Source organism: Ambystoma mexicanum, chromosome 1q, assembly GCF_040938575.1.
Source record: "Ambystoma mexicanum isolate Mex_15411 chromosome 1q, UKY_AmexF1_1, whole genome shotgun sequence".
In the NCBI taxonomy this organism is placed as follows: domain Eukaryota; kingdom Metazoa; phylum Chordata; class Amphibia; order Caudata; family Ambystomatidae; genus Ambystoma; species Ambystoma mexicanum.
In genome coordinates, this window is record NC_090922.1 from 206,592,692 (window position 1) to 206,610,840 (window position 18,149).

An 18,149-nucleotide genomic window follows, 5' to 3' on the forward strand; every position below is an offset into this window, starting at 1 on the left:
CCAATGAGTAATCAATAAACAGCTCGTTAGGAGTGACCTGCAGGCTGCAGGCCATGGCGCATTGTGTAGGAACTCTTCTAATGTTGCGTTGAAGGGATATACTCCTCTCCATGCGCTCCTGGACAGCCTCCTATACTTCAACTTGTTTCCATTGCTGCGTCAACTTGCTGCCAGATGTTACTCACGGGGAGCATATTGCCTCTGTCCATCGATTGCCTATCGAAAGGGTTGATTGCCCTGACTGCAGGTCATCACATTGGTGTAGCTCGTATTGAGATTACTTCACTGCTAATAGTCACCCAGCACAATAAAGGTATCATTAACGACCAGCTCATGGTCCATCTAACAGAAGAGTTGCCGTCAGTGCAGTATCTGTAGTTTGTATTTGTATTTTATTGTTTATATAGCGCTTTACTCCAAAGCACTTTACAGCTTAACAACAAGAAAACATCAAATATGGAACATAGAAGCAATAAAATATACATGAATCAAACCAGAAAAACAGATTGTGGAACAATTTGCATTTGGGAAGGAAGAGAAGAGAAGAGGAGAGGTATGGGAAGGAGAAAAGGGAAATGGAAAGGGAAAATTGAGTAGAGAGAGTAGAAGGGAGGGTGGAGATCATAGGGGAGACAGGGAAAGATAAAGGAACAGGAAGATGGAGTGGGGAGGAGAAAGAAGAGGAGGAAGGGGAGAGAAGTCAGGGAGGGGGTGAAGAAGGAGTGATTTTAAGGAGGAACGGAAGGAGGAATAGGTGGACATGGAGCGGATAGTGAAAGGAAGGGAATTCCAATGTAGGGGAGAAAGGAGCTGGAAGGAGCAGAAACGAGAAGAGGCACAAGGAGGTGGGGGAACAGAGCGTAAAAAGAGATCAGCAGAGCATAGGGAGCGAGAGGGGGCATAGAGGGAGAGAAGAGAGGTTGTGAAGAGATTTAAAAACGAGACAAAGGAAGAGGAATTTAAGTTGGGAGTGGAATGGAAGCCAGCCTAGGTTGGAAAGAGCAACGCAAATGCCTTTGTATTACTCAAAACAGAGCAGAGATTTGCCAAGCTCCAATTAAACAATTGTCTCATTGTGTGTTAGAATGGTCCTAGTTACTGAACACCCAGAACAAGTGCTCATTCAAACCCATACGTCCTTGTGTAATGTCATGTTTTGTTTCATAAGGCTTGCATCAATGACCCAGTTCCTAAGCTTGGTAGTTAGATGGATTGTGGTCAGAGAGTCAAAGGTAGTTCGGGAATCAATATACTCACATTGAAGGTGACAGTAATGTTCACAATGTACGTATGAACACATTTGGTCATGCTCAGGCAATTATGGGTGGCCAGCCCGGCATTAACAGACCATCCTGCAGCCCGTATGGCACGGAACCTGTCCCACTATTCAGGTTCCCCCAGTTTGAGCCATGGCTTGCATATGTCTCGGGGCGGGTGGAATCTTCAAGGCTCCTCTGCACATTTTGCCTGTAGCCCCTGCATTTTCTGTTATGCCACTGACAGTCATAGATCCTCCTGGAGAACCTGTCTGACCATAAGCATGAACTCAGAACCAGTCCGGGGAGGATAGCTCAGCGGCATCCCGTGAAGGGGTCACTTGAACAGAAAAGCGGGTCACCAAACACAAATGGCTCCGTTTTTGTGAAGTTAAAGAATACGTTGTTGAACACTCATGGACTGATTTCAAACACTCAATGGCAGGAGCGTGGTGTCTAATGTTCTTGTGTAGATCAAATGTGATCTTTGCGTAGAGCATATACAATTTGGGTATTGTGAGCCTTAAACAACCAAGGGAAGAGGATGGACCCCTGTGGAGCCCCCAGTTTGAGAGTAGTAGGACAGTTTCTGAAATCTGAAGTAACTATTGTGGTGGGTTCTGTGTGGGAGGCTGGTATTAAGCTGAGGGAAGGCACTTCGATGCCCATTGAGGAAGTAAGTCCTGTTATTGGGCATGGGGGTTGAATGCAGTGGTCGAAGTGTAAAAAAAAAAGTTGTAGAACGATGTTGCCCCCGCCCCCTTCTCTGCTCCTTCCCCTCCCATACTCACTGTCACCCCGCCCCAATTCAAATCCCATACCTAGGTCCTTCCTTTCCTCCACTGCACCCCACAATGCTGTGCATCACAACAGTTCTAGCAAGACTGAAGAAAACACAGTGGAAGAAAACACATTTAAATGACCACCATCAGCGTGTCATTGTTCCCCACAGCATGCAGCTTTAAGCAGCCTATACTTTCAATCAACGCCCATTCACACCTCTTAAAGGCAGCATGCCCATGGCTATAGCCACACACACACACACCCCTCCCATTGCATGCAAACAACGTTGCTCTTAAAGCAATTCACACGCAGATCGCTGCCAAGCTGGACTTTTTGGCTGCTTGGGAATGGGGTTCATGTCCCAAGCAGTCTATTGAAATAAAAAACACCAATCGAGCAGCAGTGAGATGGCACAGTCAGATCTTACCCTGGCTTGTAAGCAACAAGGCTCAAGTTCGTATCCCCACTAGGGGAAGAGTTTAAAATAAACAAACAACAAAAGTCGCTGTCCTGCAATGGTACTCCGGGTTACAAAAAGTAAGGGGACGATGACTGATTGCCTTGAAAAGTAAGGGAATGTGTACCCTTTAGTTCCCGCCCACTCGGACCTCTGACCTCTGGATGAAGGTTATCATGCGCTTCTGTGAGATCCGGCAGCATCAGCAAAGACAAGTGTCTGAGTGTCTGAGTCCATCCAAGGCTCTGGGTATAACTTCCCTCGTGAAGATGTGGGCTGTTTCTGTGCTCTCCTGCGAGACCTAACCCCTGATTGGTTGTCGTGAAGGAGCTCTGACAATTCACAGTATTAAATCAGGTGTGTGGGAGAGATTTTGGCTTTGATCGGAATGTATGAGACAGGGCGGTAGTCGTTTGGTTCTTTCAGGTCTAAACAAGTTACTTTAGGAGTACAGGCACAGTTGCAGCTTTAAAGGTGTTGATTTTTTTTCTGACTCGAAAAAGTGTTACAGATTAATAAAATGGGTGGCACCAGGGTGTTCGTTTGATATTTGAAGAGAGTGGCAAAGATCGGCTATGTGTACAGACAAGGATACATGAAACATAAAAAAGGAAGTCCGTTCAGACAGCAACTACTCTGCCAGGGATCTGACACGCCCAGAGTCTCCGGGAGAAATATCTCTGTGCTGTGCTACGCAGATGAAGCTGTTCTGTTAGCACGTACCCCCTAAGCAATGCAGAAATGTGTTGCTGGCTACGTCAAATACATGGGAGACTGGGATCTGTCACTAAATGCAAAGAAGTCTAAAGTCATGTGCGCTGGGAGGCCTGGAAAAAACCTTCAATGTATTTGTGCATCTGACCAAAAATGTGACTGGGTTGACAAATTTACCTATTTAGGGGTAACCTTTAATGGTACCCAGTCAATTTATCGAAAACAAATCAGAGTGGTACATTTCACTGAAGACCATAAACACATAAAACATTAAATAAATATATATAGGGTAGTGGGGTAAGGGGTTAAAATGGGTCGGGATGGGGTGGCGTGGTAAGGATAAAAAAACAGGGGGCTTCGGGGACACCCCCAAATTAAATCGGTATTTTGGTCGGAATGAAATGTAACACTGAATTTCCCGTTGGTAAAATCACATATAACCCCTTTAATAGCAGGGCAAACTGGGTCGATCATATTACTGAGTCAGCATTGAAGTAATCAAATATATATACTCACTGGCAACAAGTGAGGTTGTACTGGCTGTATATAGGTTTTGGAAGCAGTAATGCAGCTGATCGATGAACATTTGTAAGAATATGCTAGCATTAACAGGCCAAATTATGTTGGTTTGTCTGTAAGTGTATTTTAAAATCCGATTAATGTATTTATACAGTTTTCACCAATGCATTGCTGTACAACTTGATATTGTATGTTTTGGATATGTTTTTATGTCTTTTATGGAGATTTTGTATGCTTCAAAATAAAGATTGTTTATAAAATAAAATAAAAAAGGGGTCTCCAACCTTTGCGTCTCCAGATAATTGGTACTACGACTCCACTGATCGCTCACCATTGGCTGTGCTCCCTAGGACCGTTGCGAATTGTAGTGTAATACGCCTGGAGAGCCAACGATTATAGATCTCTGTCCTATTCCTTCTTCTCCATCTCACTTAACCGTCTTCCTGCCTCCCAGTATACACACCCCAGCTCTCATCCACTCTGCGTAACCCAGGCTACTGAGCCCAAATAAACATTTCCACCAAGAGCCGTTCCAATCTGTGGCACAGGCTAATGTTTTTTGTGTCACAATAACGTACATATTTTCTGGCAGGAGCCATGTCGATTTGGAATGCTATGAGCATATCCACTGCCGCGTTCGGCCTCGTGCTCTAATTATGGACATATTTGGTAGCACACTGATGAGCAGATGATGCGCTATCCTTAGCAGGCACAATAGAATAATGATGATGGCCCCTTTCTACAGTACCATAATGAGAACAAGCTGTAGTGCAGTGATGCAGGCAGGGGTGTTGCTAGGTCTGGAAAAGACCCGGGGCTAAGCTGATGTCGGAACTGTGGGGACTGGGGGCTAGCTAGTCTTTTGGCTGTAGCTCCTGAGATTCTATACGGGGCTATAACCAAAAGATCAGGGGCTATAGCCCCTTGGCACCCCCTAGCAACGCCCCTGCAGGCATCCTAGAGTTTCCTGTTGGATAGACGTTGCAGCATAGCGATGGGCACAGTCTGTAGCACAACTATGGGAATTCTCTGGAGAACCGGGATGAGCATATTTGGCAGCACGCTCATCATCATATCATGTGAGCGAATGATGCGCTCGCGTTCTAGCATACTGATTGCCATGTTCCGCAGCATCATGACGGACACAGTCTGTGGAATGGGTGACATTTTAGGGGGGAACAGGGGTGTTTGTCCCACCCCCACCCAACCCCCAACCCCCAACTTGTGTGGCACACCATTGTGTCCCCCTCATTTGGCAGGGGCCCCTTTCCTTTAGAGGTCATGTGCCCCCCCAAACATTTTCAACAAAGTTACTACACTGGTGAGTGGTGCAATTGTGGCCATGCTGTGCAATGGCAATATACTATAGTCATGTAATTGCCTCATTCTGTAGTGTAATCAGGGGCATTTTCTGTAGTACAGTGATGATATTCTATGGTGCAAGCATAGGCATGTTTTGCTGTAAAACAATGACAATATATGCTAAAGCAACGACGGTTATGTGTTCTAGTACAATGGTGGGCACGATGGGCGGTGCAACGAATGGGTTACTGCTTCAAGCAATGGCGTGTATGTTCTACAGTTCAAGAAGGGGCAAATTCAACAAATTACCATAGGTGAACCCCCTGGACGTCTGCTCCACCTTCCTGCGCATGCCCGCAATCTATGATCAAACCACTTACGTTTAAGGAGCCGAGAGACGCAACACTGGACAGCAAGTCCTCACATCATCAGCTGATCCCACCTCACTGCGTCATCAAGGTGCAAAAGTCCCGTGACAGCACAGCTGCGAGGTGTTGCCATCGTGTACAAAGGGCACACCCTCCTCGCTCGTATCTCTCACCAATCTCTGGACAATAACACAGAAACTATAAGCTTTGAAATCTCCACGCCTCCCGTCTTCTACCACACAACCAACCCTCATGCGCTACAGCACTACCACGAGCATACTGCGCCTTCCTCTAATGCCCTCTATTGCTAACAAGCTGGCCTCAATGACCCTCACCGCCCAACAAATCCTGGTACCAGAAGATTTTCAGATTTCCCTAATACTAACCCTCCATCAGAGATGTTCTCCTCACCAACAGCTTCCACCTCCTGCCCACCTCTCCTTCTCCCACCAAAGAACACTGACTGGCCTGTTTCTTTTACCTCACCTTATTAACACCCTCTTATACTCTTTCCATGTAACCTGTGCAATCATCCCCTTATTGTGTTCTTCACCAATGCTCTCAACTCGCACATCTCACCAAAGAAAAAACCTCAACAAGAGCCAGTTCATGCCCAAACAGAAACTGCTTTGAGGAAAATGTAAATGTATTGCTCTAACAATTGTGCATTCGCATCCACTTCTCGCCACTGCAATCTCCTCCACGGCATGCTCCCCAAAACGCCAGGCAATGTAACCCATCTATGCGCAACCTTTGCTAGAACTTGACCAAACACGAACAGCTAAAACTCAAAGTAGAAGTTGTCTGGTGGAAACAAAGCGCTGAACCTGGCCAAGCTCCCCTGAAGCTGCCAGGGGGCTAAAGCAAAGTGAGAAAAAGCCAGCCCCCTACCACTAGGAATTAGGGTTGGAGTTTGTAGGGACTGTGGCACGCTGTTGCAGATATGGCCTCGGTAAAACGCAGCCTATTGTCTACTGTCGGCATGACGACAGAGGTCACGAGGGACCTCTGTGGGTGCGGCTATCTGTGGAGAGACACTGCTGCTGGCGAGCCGCTGTGCGGTGCTTTAGCAAGCAGTGCAAACAGTGGTGCATGGATTGAGGAGATGCACAACTAATGTTAATTGAGCTGCCATGACCATGGGTTAGTTGGACGATCTAAGGGCAAACAAGATGGTGGCTAGTTACCTTTGAGGAAGCATGTCCATAAGAAGTGTGTGGGAGTTTGGAGCATGAGTCTGTGAGCAGACTAAAGCAGGGCAGTGGATGATGACTCGCTTCTGTTGGGGTCGAATTTTAAAGGCAATGCCTATCAAATTCTTTCCCTTGCAAAGTGGAAACAATCCTACTGGGTTGGTCCCGAGAGCGTCTTGCTGCAGTCCTCTCATGACTGTTACTTGTAGAAAGGCTGGAATTATTGCTATTAAATTTTCTGCATTACTTATTCGTATATTTTTTAGCTAGGGCCGGGGGGGGGGCTTAATTAAGCAATAATGGCATATTTCAAGTGTCGTTAACAAGTGGTAACGGCTCTTGTTCCAAGTTGACTAGGGCCAAAAAGACGTTACCATTGTGTAATGGTCCGATGAAGAGGGCATTATGGCTATTAGAACACTCCATGCAATGAGGAGAGAATATTCGTTTAAAACAAGGAAAAACAAAGGAGACATTTTGGAATTCTGAGACACAAGACGTAGACTTGGCATGTTTACCCTGTACTACTCATTCTCTGCGATGGAACTGCCAACATTTCCATGTTGTAATCTAGTTCTAATGGATATGTTTAGGGGCAGCGTGGAAGGCTCGTGAGCCCAAACCTGACAGGCCCAAGTGCAGTGGGAGCCAGGCAAGGACTTAGGAATGTTACCCAACCATTGAAGCAATTACCGCCGCGGGCAAATGTCTGGTGTGCTAGTAGGCGTGTTTGTCGTAAGGGAAATCGGCTTTGCGTACATACATACACTGATTTCCCTTAGAAACAAACTCCAAACAAAGATAATGGCAGGAAATAATATAGGGAGCTTAACGTTTCTATGTACTATTTGCATATATGTGCAGCAGGCCGATGAGATAAGATGCCCAAGCAGAGGCAAAAAAAAAGAAGGCAACGTTGGGTTGTGTGCAGGGAGGGTGGGGAGGATTCGGGGACAAGGGTGCTGGCCCACCAAAAAAATGGCAGACCCATGGGAGAGGCAGAGCCTGGGTGGAATGTGGCCGGTCACTGGCAGATTCTGCCTGCTTCCTTGGCCACTTGATTGACTGGAGCCTCTCCCCGGGTGCTAATTAGTAGTTACTGCTACTGCTAGCGGTTGGAATCAATTTTCACTCGGTCATACTACTAGTTAGTTACAAGTACCTTCTTGTGACAACACAGATACGGTTTCTCCCTTGATCGCCCTAATGCAGAATTGTGCACATTTTGTTTAGTTTGCATTGGTTATAGAGATCAGGCTGAATTGAATTCAGTTATGCAGGCTTCATATGCATGGCATAGCTGCAAAACGTATTGTGCAGTCTAACCTGCCCAGTACTTGCTACACTTGTAATGTCATCCAACACCGGCTAGTGACTCATATGCATAGGATAGCCACCACATGTGAGGAGCAGCCTATCATGGCCCGTCCATGGCATCAGATACCAAACACAGCCCGAAATGCCACAGTAATCCCATTCAACGACAGATAATGCCTCATGTGCATGGTATAGTCACCATATGCAATGTGCTGCCTGCAATGCCTCAGAAATGCCATCCAGTGCCATTTTAGGGCCCAAATATTTCTAGTGACCATGTGTAAGGTACAGTGCCACCACAGCACCCCCACCCTCAGCAAGGCCCATCTGTCCACTCACACCGCCGATCACTATATCATACATGCCAACATTCTCAAGCACCTGAGAGGGAGATGTTACCCCACAAAAAGGGAGAAATGAATTTTCCCATAGGATTGTATTGGGGGTTTAATTATTTTAGGTGGTAGTAAGAAAAAAATAGCAATATTTTTCATCGGAAAATCAGGAATCTCCCCCGCCTAAGTCGGGAGGGTTGGCATGTTTGCTATATGTAAAGTACGTCTTTATGTGGGTCAGCTGTGCCCCACCACACTTTCCTCAAGAGGCTAATGTGTCAACATGAGGTTCTCCTGCTTCCAGCACCGAACATCGGCACCGATTCCCCCGGCATCTCCACTTCCCCCCAGCAGTATGCCTGGTGGCAACGGTGGAAAGAGGAGTGCAAGCTCTTTTTCCACCCCCAAGCTCTCAGCAGTCATTCGGAGGCTGCTGATGTGTTAGTGGTGAAACAAGAGGTGGGAAATGTACAAAAATCGGTATTACCCTAATTGTTCGAACACAATTGTTCGAATGAACAATTGACCTAATTTCAAGGGTCCAAATTGACCTTTTCACAATTGACTGAATACATATATCGGTTTGGTGAAATATTGAGGTGTCTTTTCCACTTAATCACCGCAAGGATATTTTTCTCCTGTTGCAGCTGCTCTCTGGAGTGCGTTCCACTGGTTGCCTTTCCTTCGAAAAGCTTCATTTTGATATGTGTGTATATATATATATCAAATCAAATATATATATATTACAAGGAGTTTTGGTGGGGGGTTTTGCGTTGGGTGGGGGTTGCGGGGGGTTTACCCCCCGCACATATATAACAATTGACCTTCACAATTCGGTCACTTGTCAAAAGGTCAATTGTCATTCGAGCAATTGTGACTCAAACAATTCGTATACAACCCAAAAATCACTCCACCTACATGCAGCGAAAGCAAATAGTATGCATAACGGCACAGGGACATACATTTAATTCAAACAGATGTTCAATCAATAGCACATTTGAATTTATCAGCCCAGTGGAGTTATGTTCACAAACAATTAGGGAAACTTCCTCTTTCATACTGTTGATATGTTCACAGTCACTTCTCCATACCGACCCCTTACACATGTGTATGTTATTGTGTCTTCTTACGTACCTAACACCACAGGCAACTTTCCATTCTCTGATGAAAACACATCAAACGTGCACCTTTTTGTCAATGCAATAGCCCCTGAAGAAAACAGCATCAGCAAGTTAGAGGGTTAAAACATGTACGGTAGTAGTCGGTAATTGCGACATTGCCGAACAAGGGTCTCTAGTTGTAGATGTCAACATAGAGAATTGTTTCTGAGGTGTTTTTTAATACACAGTTGGTATTGTTTATCCAAGATTGGTGCTAGAGAGAAAATAACTGTTTCTCTGAATGTTGTTATTTATTAAGTGTCAGTTTGGGAACATTACTTGCATTTGTATGTTTGTGCATCTTTGCATGGTGTTGATCTAGGCACCTTTTTGTAAATGTTTTTTAATCCGAGTATAATAATAAAATGTGAATGAAATAACCACCGTGTATTGTCCCAGGGTATATATGTTTTCCCGAGACAAAGGGCCTGGTTCATGGAAGTGTTTTATAATGGCGCAATCCCATAGGAAAACGTTCCATGAATCAGGCCCAAAGTGTTCTAAATAAAGTGGTAGGGTGTAAAGTGGTAGGGTGTACACACTAGGATCATTGGTTGTTTTTCTGAACAAAGACAAACGCCAGAGTTCCTTCATTTACATGTGCGTTGGTGCTGAGGCCTCCCAGTTCAGCACAGCCAACGCTGGAAGAAAAAGCTAAACATTGAGGGACTATCACATCAGTTTCATAACAAAAACATCTTGTAGGCATGACATGGGGCCAGCACCCTGACCTTAAATTACTAAGAAAGGGCAACGCCTACTTCCATCTCATTAAAATACAAGAAGACAGACCCACTGAATAACTATAAACGCATGAAATGAGAGAACACATGATGCTGACATACTAGAGTTAGCAACCATATGAATTTTGGAGAGGCCTCCTACAGAAATAAATGTGTCAAACTTCAGAAAGACCCTGCTGCCGTCTACGTGCCCTAGAGTCTTTGGGAGACATGCATGACACTGTAAGCGTGTTCAGGGAGATGTTGTGCTTTTGGTGCAGGGGATGAAATCAAACTTGGACGGAAGTGTAGTGGAAGAGTGTTCCAGAGAGTTGAGGGCGCCACTGAGAATGTCAAGCCACCTGTGCCTTTGCACCTGGATGAGGTAACACTAAGAAGCAGGTGAGCAAAGGAGCGCGGGTCACTGCTAGGGTGCACATGCTAGACCTTAAGTGCTAGGCAGAGCACTTTTAATGAAGTGCCATATTTTACTGAGAGACAGGAGAGATCTTTCAAGAGGTGGTGAAACGGGAGCATGTTTTTGTATGTCAGCGATGAGGTGGCCTGCTGTGTTTTGCACTTGTTGGAACCTTTCAATTTGGTTAGCGGGAAGATTGGTGTAAAGGGCGCAGTCTAGTCGAGAGTTGGTCTAGCGTCTATGAGAAGGCAAACAGCTCCATCCTCCTGGGCTGGTTGAAAGGTGGGGTGAGGGTGCGAAATGCGGAAATGTTTTTAAATTATCCAAAATAATAAGAGGGAATAAAGGGTAACAATCCGCCAGCAGGTCGTAGCCTGGGAATAAACCTATCCTGCAATCCAAATTCTATACATTTATCCATCCATCTTCTTGATACATCCGTGTATGAGAGTCATTTTCTAGGTAAGAGGGTCAGAAAAAATGGCAGCAAATTGGATTACTGCCATTTTTCAAATACACCTTACTATGGTGCATTTGTAGGTTGGAGTTGTGGAGCAGGGCGGACAAGACGTGTCCACCTCCATTTGCTACGTTGCAACACAAGTGTGGATGTTCTATGGCCAGCATGGATTTTCATGCTACTGTTAATGTAATGGAGTCCTATGGAATTCGCCTGAAATTGCCAGCTAGTAAAAGCAGGCGGAGTCCATAGGAATCCACTGTAAATGCGAAGTCTACTTTGCCGGCAGCATTTACACTCCATTACTAACGTGGCAGAAAAGTGGAGAGTAAAGGAGATTCACCAATAGTTTGCTCCTCCCTTTGCCACCACATAAGGCTCATTTTGGTGAGGGGCGTAACATAGGAAACATGAGTAAAAGCTGCGCGTAAGACTTTTACGCAGGTTTCTTATGCCGCACCCAGTGGTAGAAGTGTACCGAAAAAAGTCATGGAACTGTGGTCTCGGCAGAGGAGAGGGAAGGAGAAAACATAGTGCAACATGTGACAAGGTGTTGCAGCCGGTGACTAGTAACTAAGGCTCAAATTACAACTGTCTGCTTGCACAGGGACGTGAATGGAGAAATCCTCCGTATGGAATGGCGCATATGGCTGTAAAAAGTAGAGGAATGGTAAACAGAAAAAAATACAAGTAGTGGAATACCGCTCCCGACCGTTCTCTCTCACGTCAATCACTGGTCGCACCCCATTTTCCTGCATTTGTATGGCAGAGAGGAGGAGCGGAACGCAGCTTGGGTTTCCGCCACTCCTTCCTCTCCGCCATGTAAATACTCCCAGCTTTTGCGCCGGGGGGATCCCTAAGCTTTATGTGCCAGCAAAATGCAGGCAGACCTCCTAGGGATCCATTGTAAACACTGCCTGGAATGCGTACATGGCAGGCATTTCACTCAATGTTCAAGGCGCAGTGGAAAAGTGCAGGTGCCGTACACGTTTGTACACCACCTTTTGCCCTGCACTTTTGCAGTCTGCCGTGCAAATGAGCAAAATGTGGCAGCAGGGACCCACCTATGTGTATCTCTACACGTAACGGGTCCTCGCCACTGAATTACAGGAACACGAAAAATGAGACTTACACTCAAAATTAGGAAAATTGCATGAAGGGGGACTTTTGCACAAAAGATCACACAGAGGTGGTCACGCGCAAGAAATTAACATGGGGTAGAACATGACCCCATCTCGATTTAACTGTCCAGTGAATTATCCACCCATCTACCCATCAAGATGTTTAGTGTTAACCTACGTACACTATTCATCGTCTTCTAGGGGTCCTTTTTGTTGACAATGGTAACTCTACAGAGAGGACCACTTCTGTTGGCAATTAAGTGCAAAAGGTCCCCTTAGAGCAATTTACCACGTGGTGCAAAATTAAAAAGTAAAACATAGGCAAAACTTCTTTTACTCCACTACATTGGTGCAAAAGTGTAAATGCCTCCCACAATCAATCGTTCCAGGAGGCATTTGCAATGGATGGTTATTAAATGTGCCTGCTTTTACCAGGTGATAATTTCAGGCAGATTCCATATGAATCCATAGCATTACAGGAAAGCCCATGCTGGCAGCAAGACACCTAGATTTGGCAGAGCAAGCAGGAAATGGGGGAAAACATGGTATGAGTATCCTGCTCACCAAACCCTGCCTTGCACATGTTAATGTTAATGTTAAAGGATATTTGTACCGTGCACTTTCACCACCAGAGTGGTCCCCTGGCGCTCTGGCGGCTCTGAAAGAGGGAGAGGGGTGGGGTGAGTTAGTGGCAATGAGCTGGAAAAGTGCAAGAGAGCAGTGATGTGCTGTTGGCAGACTCAGCCAGGTGGGTCCCTTGGCTGGGATTTGGGTGTTTTACGGTCAGTAGTCATCGTGTGCTGTTGTGCAAGTCTATGGGTGGTTTGTTTTGTTGTTACAGTGTAGTGAAGTTTGTGCGGATTGCTGCGTTTTAGACTTGTGGGTGTGTTTGGTTAGAGTTTGAGAGGTGTATGTAGAGGGGTGAAATTGTTAGTAGATTGGTTAGCGTGCCAAGGTTAAGAATTCCATCTAAGTGCGGCACATGCTAAGATTCACATTTCTATCTAGATGCGACGCGTGCCAAGGTTAAGAATTCCATCTAAGTGTGGCACATGCTAAGATTCACATTTCTATCTAGATGCGACGCGTGCCAAGGTTAAGAATTCCATCTAAGTGTGGCACATGCTAACATTCATGATCCTGTCTAGATGCGACACAAGCTACGGTTAAGAATTCCATCTAAGTGTGGCACATGCTAAGATTCACATTTCTGTCTAGATGCGACACAAGCTAAGGTTAAGAATTCCATCTAAGTGCGGCACATGCTAACATTCACATTTTTATCTAGAAGCAACGCGTGCCAAGGTTAAGAATTCCATCTAAGTGCGGCACATGCTAACATTCACATTTTTATCTAGAAGCAACGCGTGCCAAGGTTAAGAATTCCATCTAAGTGTGGCACATGCTAACATTCACATTTCTATCTAGATGAGATAGAGACCAAGGTTAAGAATTCCATCTAAGTGTGGCACATGCTAACATTCACATTTTTATCTAGAAGCAACGCGTGCCCAGGTTAAGAATTCCATCTAAGTGTGGCACATGCTAACATTCACATTTCTATCTAGATGAGATAGAGACCAAGGTTAAGAATTCCATCTAAGTGCGGCACATGCTAACATTCACATTTTTATCTAGAAGCAACGCGTGCCAAGGTTAAGAATTCCATCTAAGTGTGGCACATGCTAACATTCACATTTCTATCTAGATGAGATAGAGACCAAGGTTAAGAATTCCATCTAAGTGTGGCACATGCTAACATTCACATTTTTATCTAGAAGCAACGCGTGCCAAGGTTAAGAATTCCATCTAAGTGTGGCACATGCTAAAATTCACATTTCTATATAGATGAGATAGAGACCAAGGTTAAGAATTCCATCTAAGTGCGGCACATGCTAACATTCACATTTTTATCTAGAAGCAACGCGTGCCCAGGTTAAGAATTCCATCTAAGTGTGGCACATGCTAACATTCACATTTCTATCTAGATGAGATAGAGACCAAGGTTAAGAATTCCATCTAAGTGCGGCACATGCTAACATTCACATTTTTATCTAGAAGCAACGCGTGCCAAGGTTAAGAATTCCATCTAAGTGTGGCACATGCTAACATTCACATTTTTATCTAGAAGCAACGCGTGCCAAGGTTAAGAATTCCATCTAAGTGTGGCACATGCTAACATTCACATTTTTATCTAGAAGCAACGCGTGCCAAGGTTAAGAATTCCATCTAAGTGTGGCACATGCTAACATTCACATTTCTATCTAGATGAGATAGAGACCAAGGTTAAGAATTCCATCTAAGTGCGGCACATGCTAACATTCACATTTTTATCTAGAAGCAACGCGTGCCAAGGTTAAGAATTCCTTCTAAGTGCGGCACATGCTAACATTCACATTTTTATCTAGAAGCAACGCGTGCCAAGGTTAAGAATTCCATCTAAGTGTGGCACATGCTAACATTCACATTTCTATATAGATGAGATAGAGACCAAGGTTAAGAATTCCATCTAAGTGCGGCACATGCTAACATTCACATTTTTATCTAGAAGCAACGCGTGCCAAGGTTAAGAATTCCATCTAAGTGTGGCACATGCTAACATTCACATTTCTATCTAGATGAGATAGAGACCAAGGTTAAGAATTCCATCTAAGTGTGGCACATGCTAACATTCACATTTCTATCTAGATGAGATAGAGACCAAGGTTATGAATTCCATCTAAGTGTGGCACATGCTAACATTCACATTTCTATTTAGATGAGATAGAGACCAAGGTTAAGAATTCCATCTAAGTGTGGCACATGCTAACATTCACATTTTTATCTAGAAGCAACGCGTGCCAAGGTTAAGAATTCCATCTAAGTGCGGCACATGCTAACATTCACATTTTTATCTAGAAGCAACGCGTGCCAAGGTTAAGAATTCCATCTAAGTGTGGCACATGCTAACATTCACATTTTTATGTAGAAGCAACGCGTGCCAAGGTTAAGAATTCCATCTAAGTGTGGCACATGCTAACATTCACATTTCTACCTAGATGAGATAGAGACCTAGGTTAAGAATTCCATCTAAGTGTGGCACATGCTAACATTCACATTTTTATGTAGAAGCAACGCGTGCCAAGGTTAAGAATTCCATCTAAGTGTGGCACATGCTAACATTCACATTTCTATCTAGATTAGATAGAGACCAAGGTTAAGAATTCCATCTAAGTGTGGCACATGCTAACATTCACATTTCTATCTAGATGAGTTAGAGACCAAGGTTAAGAATTCCATCTAAGTGCGGCACATGCTAACATTCACATTTCTATCTAGATGAGATAGAGACCAAGGTTAAGAATTCCATCTAAGTGCGGCACATGCTAACATTCACATTTCTATCTAGATGAGATAGAGACCAAGGTTAAGAATTCCATCTAAGTGTGGCACATGCTAACATTCACATTTCTATCTAGATGAGTTAGAGACCAAGGTTAAGAATTCCATCTAAGTGCGGCACATGCTAACATTCACATTTCTATCTAGATGAGATAGAGACCAAGGTTAAGAATTCCATCTAAGTGCGGCACATGCTAACATTCACATTTTTATGTAGAAGCAACGCGTGCCAAGGTTAAGAATTCCATCTAAGTGTGGCACATGCTAACATTCACATTTTTATGTAGAAGCAACGCGTGCCAAGGTTAAGAATTCCATCTAAGTGCGGCACATGATAACATTCACATTTCTATCTAGATGAGATAGAGACCAAGGTTAAGAATTCCATCTAAGTGCGGCACATGCTAACATTCACATTTCTATCTAGATGAGTTAGAGACCAAGGTTAAGAATTCCATCTAAGTGCGGCACATGCTAACATTCACATTTCTATCTAGATGAGATAGAGACCAAGGTTAAGAATTCCATCTAAGTGCGGCACATGCTAACATTCACATTTCTATCTAGATGAGATAGAGACCAAGGTTAAGAATTCCATCTAAGTGCGGCACATGCTAACATTCACATTTCTATCTAGATGAGTTAGAGACCAAGGTTAAGAATTCCATCTAAGTGCGGCACATGCTAACATTCACATTTCTATCTAGATGAGATAGAGACCAAGGTTAAGAATTCCATCTAAGTGCGGCACATGCTAACATTCACATTTTTATGTAGAAGCAACGCGTGCCAAGGTTAAGAATTCCATCTAAGTGTGGCACATGCTAACATTCACATTTTTATGTAGAAGCAACGCGTGCCAAGGTTAAGAATTCCATCTAAGTGCGGCACATGCTAACATTCACATTTCTATCTAGATGAGTTAGAGACGAAGGTTAAGAATTCCATCTAAGTGCGGCACATGCTAACATTCACATTTCTATCTAGATGAGTTAGAGACCAAGGTCTAACATTCATGATCCTGTCTAGGATCCTGTCCAAAATGATGCTGATAGAAGGTAAACACTTTTACTATCACTTTTTCCGATCCGCTGCAGAACGAAACTGCCCCCGTTTGCCTATAAAAAAAATCGCAGTCTGCTCGCTCCATGGCTTGCAATCAAAGCAGTTACTTTTGCGGGGTTGCGGGCAGGGCGGGGTTCGCTAGAGGAAGCGTAGCAGCCCAGATATGCGCGTATATGTAATCGCTTCCTCCAGCTTATTTAGCGTCGGCGTGAGCAGCGGTTCGAAGTTTTGGAAAATAGACACAAATAATAATTCTAGCACTAAACTACACCGTGAACGTGTGATGCCCTGTAGCGCCGCCACGCGGCCACGCATCGCGTGGCACTTTACCAAAGAATTAAACATTAAATTAATAAACCAGGGGGTCGGCTTACCGTTAGTTTGTGGTAGGGCAGGAGAGGCTCCAAAAAGTGCTGCAGAGTGAAATCCCGCGCACCGTGGCGGCTTCTTGTGCCTCTGGATTGTCTCTTAGTGCCTCGAAGTCCCTTTGGGGTGCCTCTCTGTGCCTCGGCGTGCCACGCTCTGTCTCGGGGTGTAACTCCTTTTCTGCAGCGCCCTCCCTGCTGCGTACTATTTAAGGAGGAGGCAGGCACTGTGCCTCGCTGACACCTCCTCCCTCTACACAACCCACCCGTCCTCCCCCCTCTGCCCCCTCCCGACTTGCGCGTGGCTCGTTCCCATCTTGCTTCTCAGTAGGGTGGTGGTGGGTGTGGATAAGGGGTGATTGGCACCCACGCGGAAGCAGGCAGCACGGCGTAAAATGAGGGCAGAAGACACGAGGGAAACCTTCTTACAATCAAACAAACGGCAAAGGAAACTAAAAGCGTTCGCGCGATAAACAGAGGCGCCGAAATCTCCTCAGCCTGTCACCTGAAGAGGCATTGCGCGGGAGCGGGGGGGGGGGCAGACTGAGGAGACAGCTGCAGGGACTCCTGTCACCTAATGTCTGACTTCTTATGCCATTAAAATTCTGTAAATGTGCCCGCTAGTGCTACCCTGTAATCCCACCCTGGCCATTGCGCTCGGAACTTTCTAAAAACAGACTTTCCTCTCCATCCCGCCGCCTCTTCCCTGCACCTCTTCGCTACCCCACGCCACAGGGCACCCTGCGCCCTCGCGCTGTTCCCTCGGCGTGAATCCCCTGCTTTATTTTTTTCTGTTCTGACCCTAGCACGAGTCACTTTTTACGAAACCCTCTTAATTCCTTTCCCTCTTCATCCATTAAATTATTTATTTTTATAACCCCATTGAATACCGCCCTTGTGTCTCTCACTTCTCGTGACTCAAACTTTTCAGCTCCCCCTACTGCAGCCTGTCGTCTTTCTTCTGCTTGCTGGCATATTGTATCCGTCAGTGTTCAGCATTGGATACTGAGGCTTGACCCCCCATTACTCCATCCTCTCGGGTTCAGCGTGTAGTCATGGGTTGGATTTCGTCATGGTCGGTGTGGACTTGTCACAGTAGCGCTGGTTTTTCAGGGTCTGGTGCCTGTTCTCGGTCCCTATATCTTCTCTTAATCCCACCCTCTTTCCGCATTTTAGCCCCCACCACCCTTTTCTTATTACCTCTCTCTTTGCC

The 18,149-nt window shown here is 45.0% G+C and overlaps 1 protein-coding gene across 1 annotated transcript in view; it reads right to left on the reverse strand.

The window, feature by feature from the left end:
* Nucleotides 1-17,167, reverse strand: part of EMP3 (epithelial membrane protein 3 (MAM blood group)) — a 154,134-nt gene extending 136,967 nt beyond the window's left edge. The window contains exon 1 of the mRNA XM_069637355.1: nucleotides 16,946-17,167. The gene's annotated coding sequence lies outside the window, so the exon portion shown is untranslated. The remainder of the gene's footprint in view (nucleotides 1-16,945) is intronic.
* Between the last annotated feature and the right edge of the window lie 982 nt (nucleotides 17,168-18,149).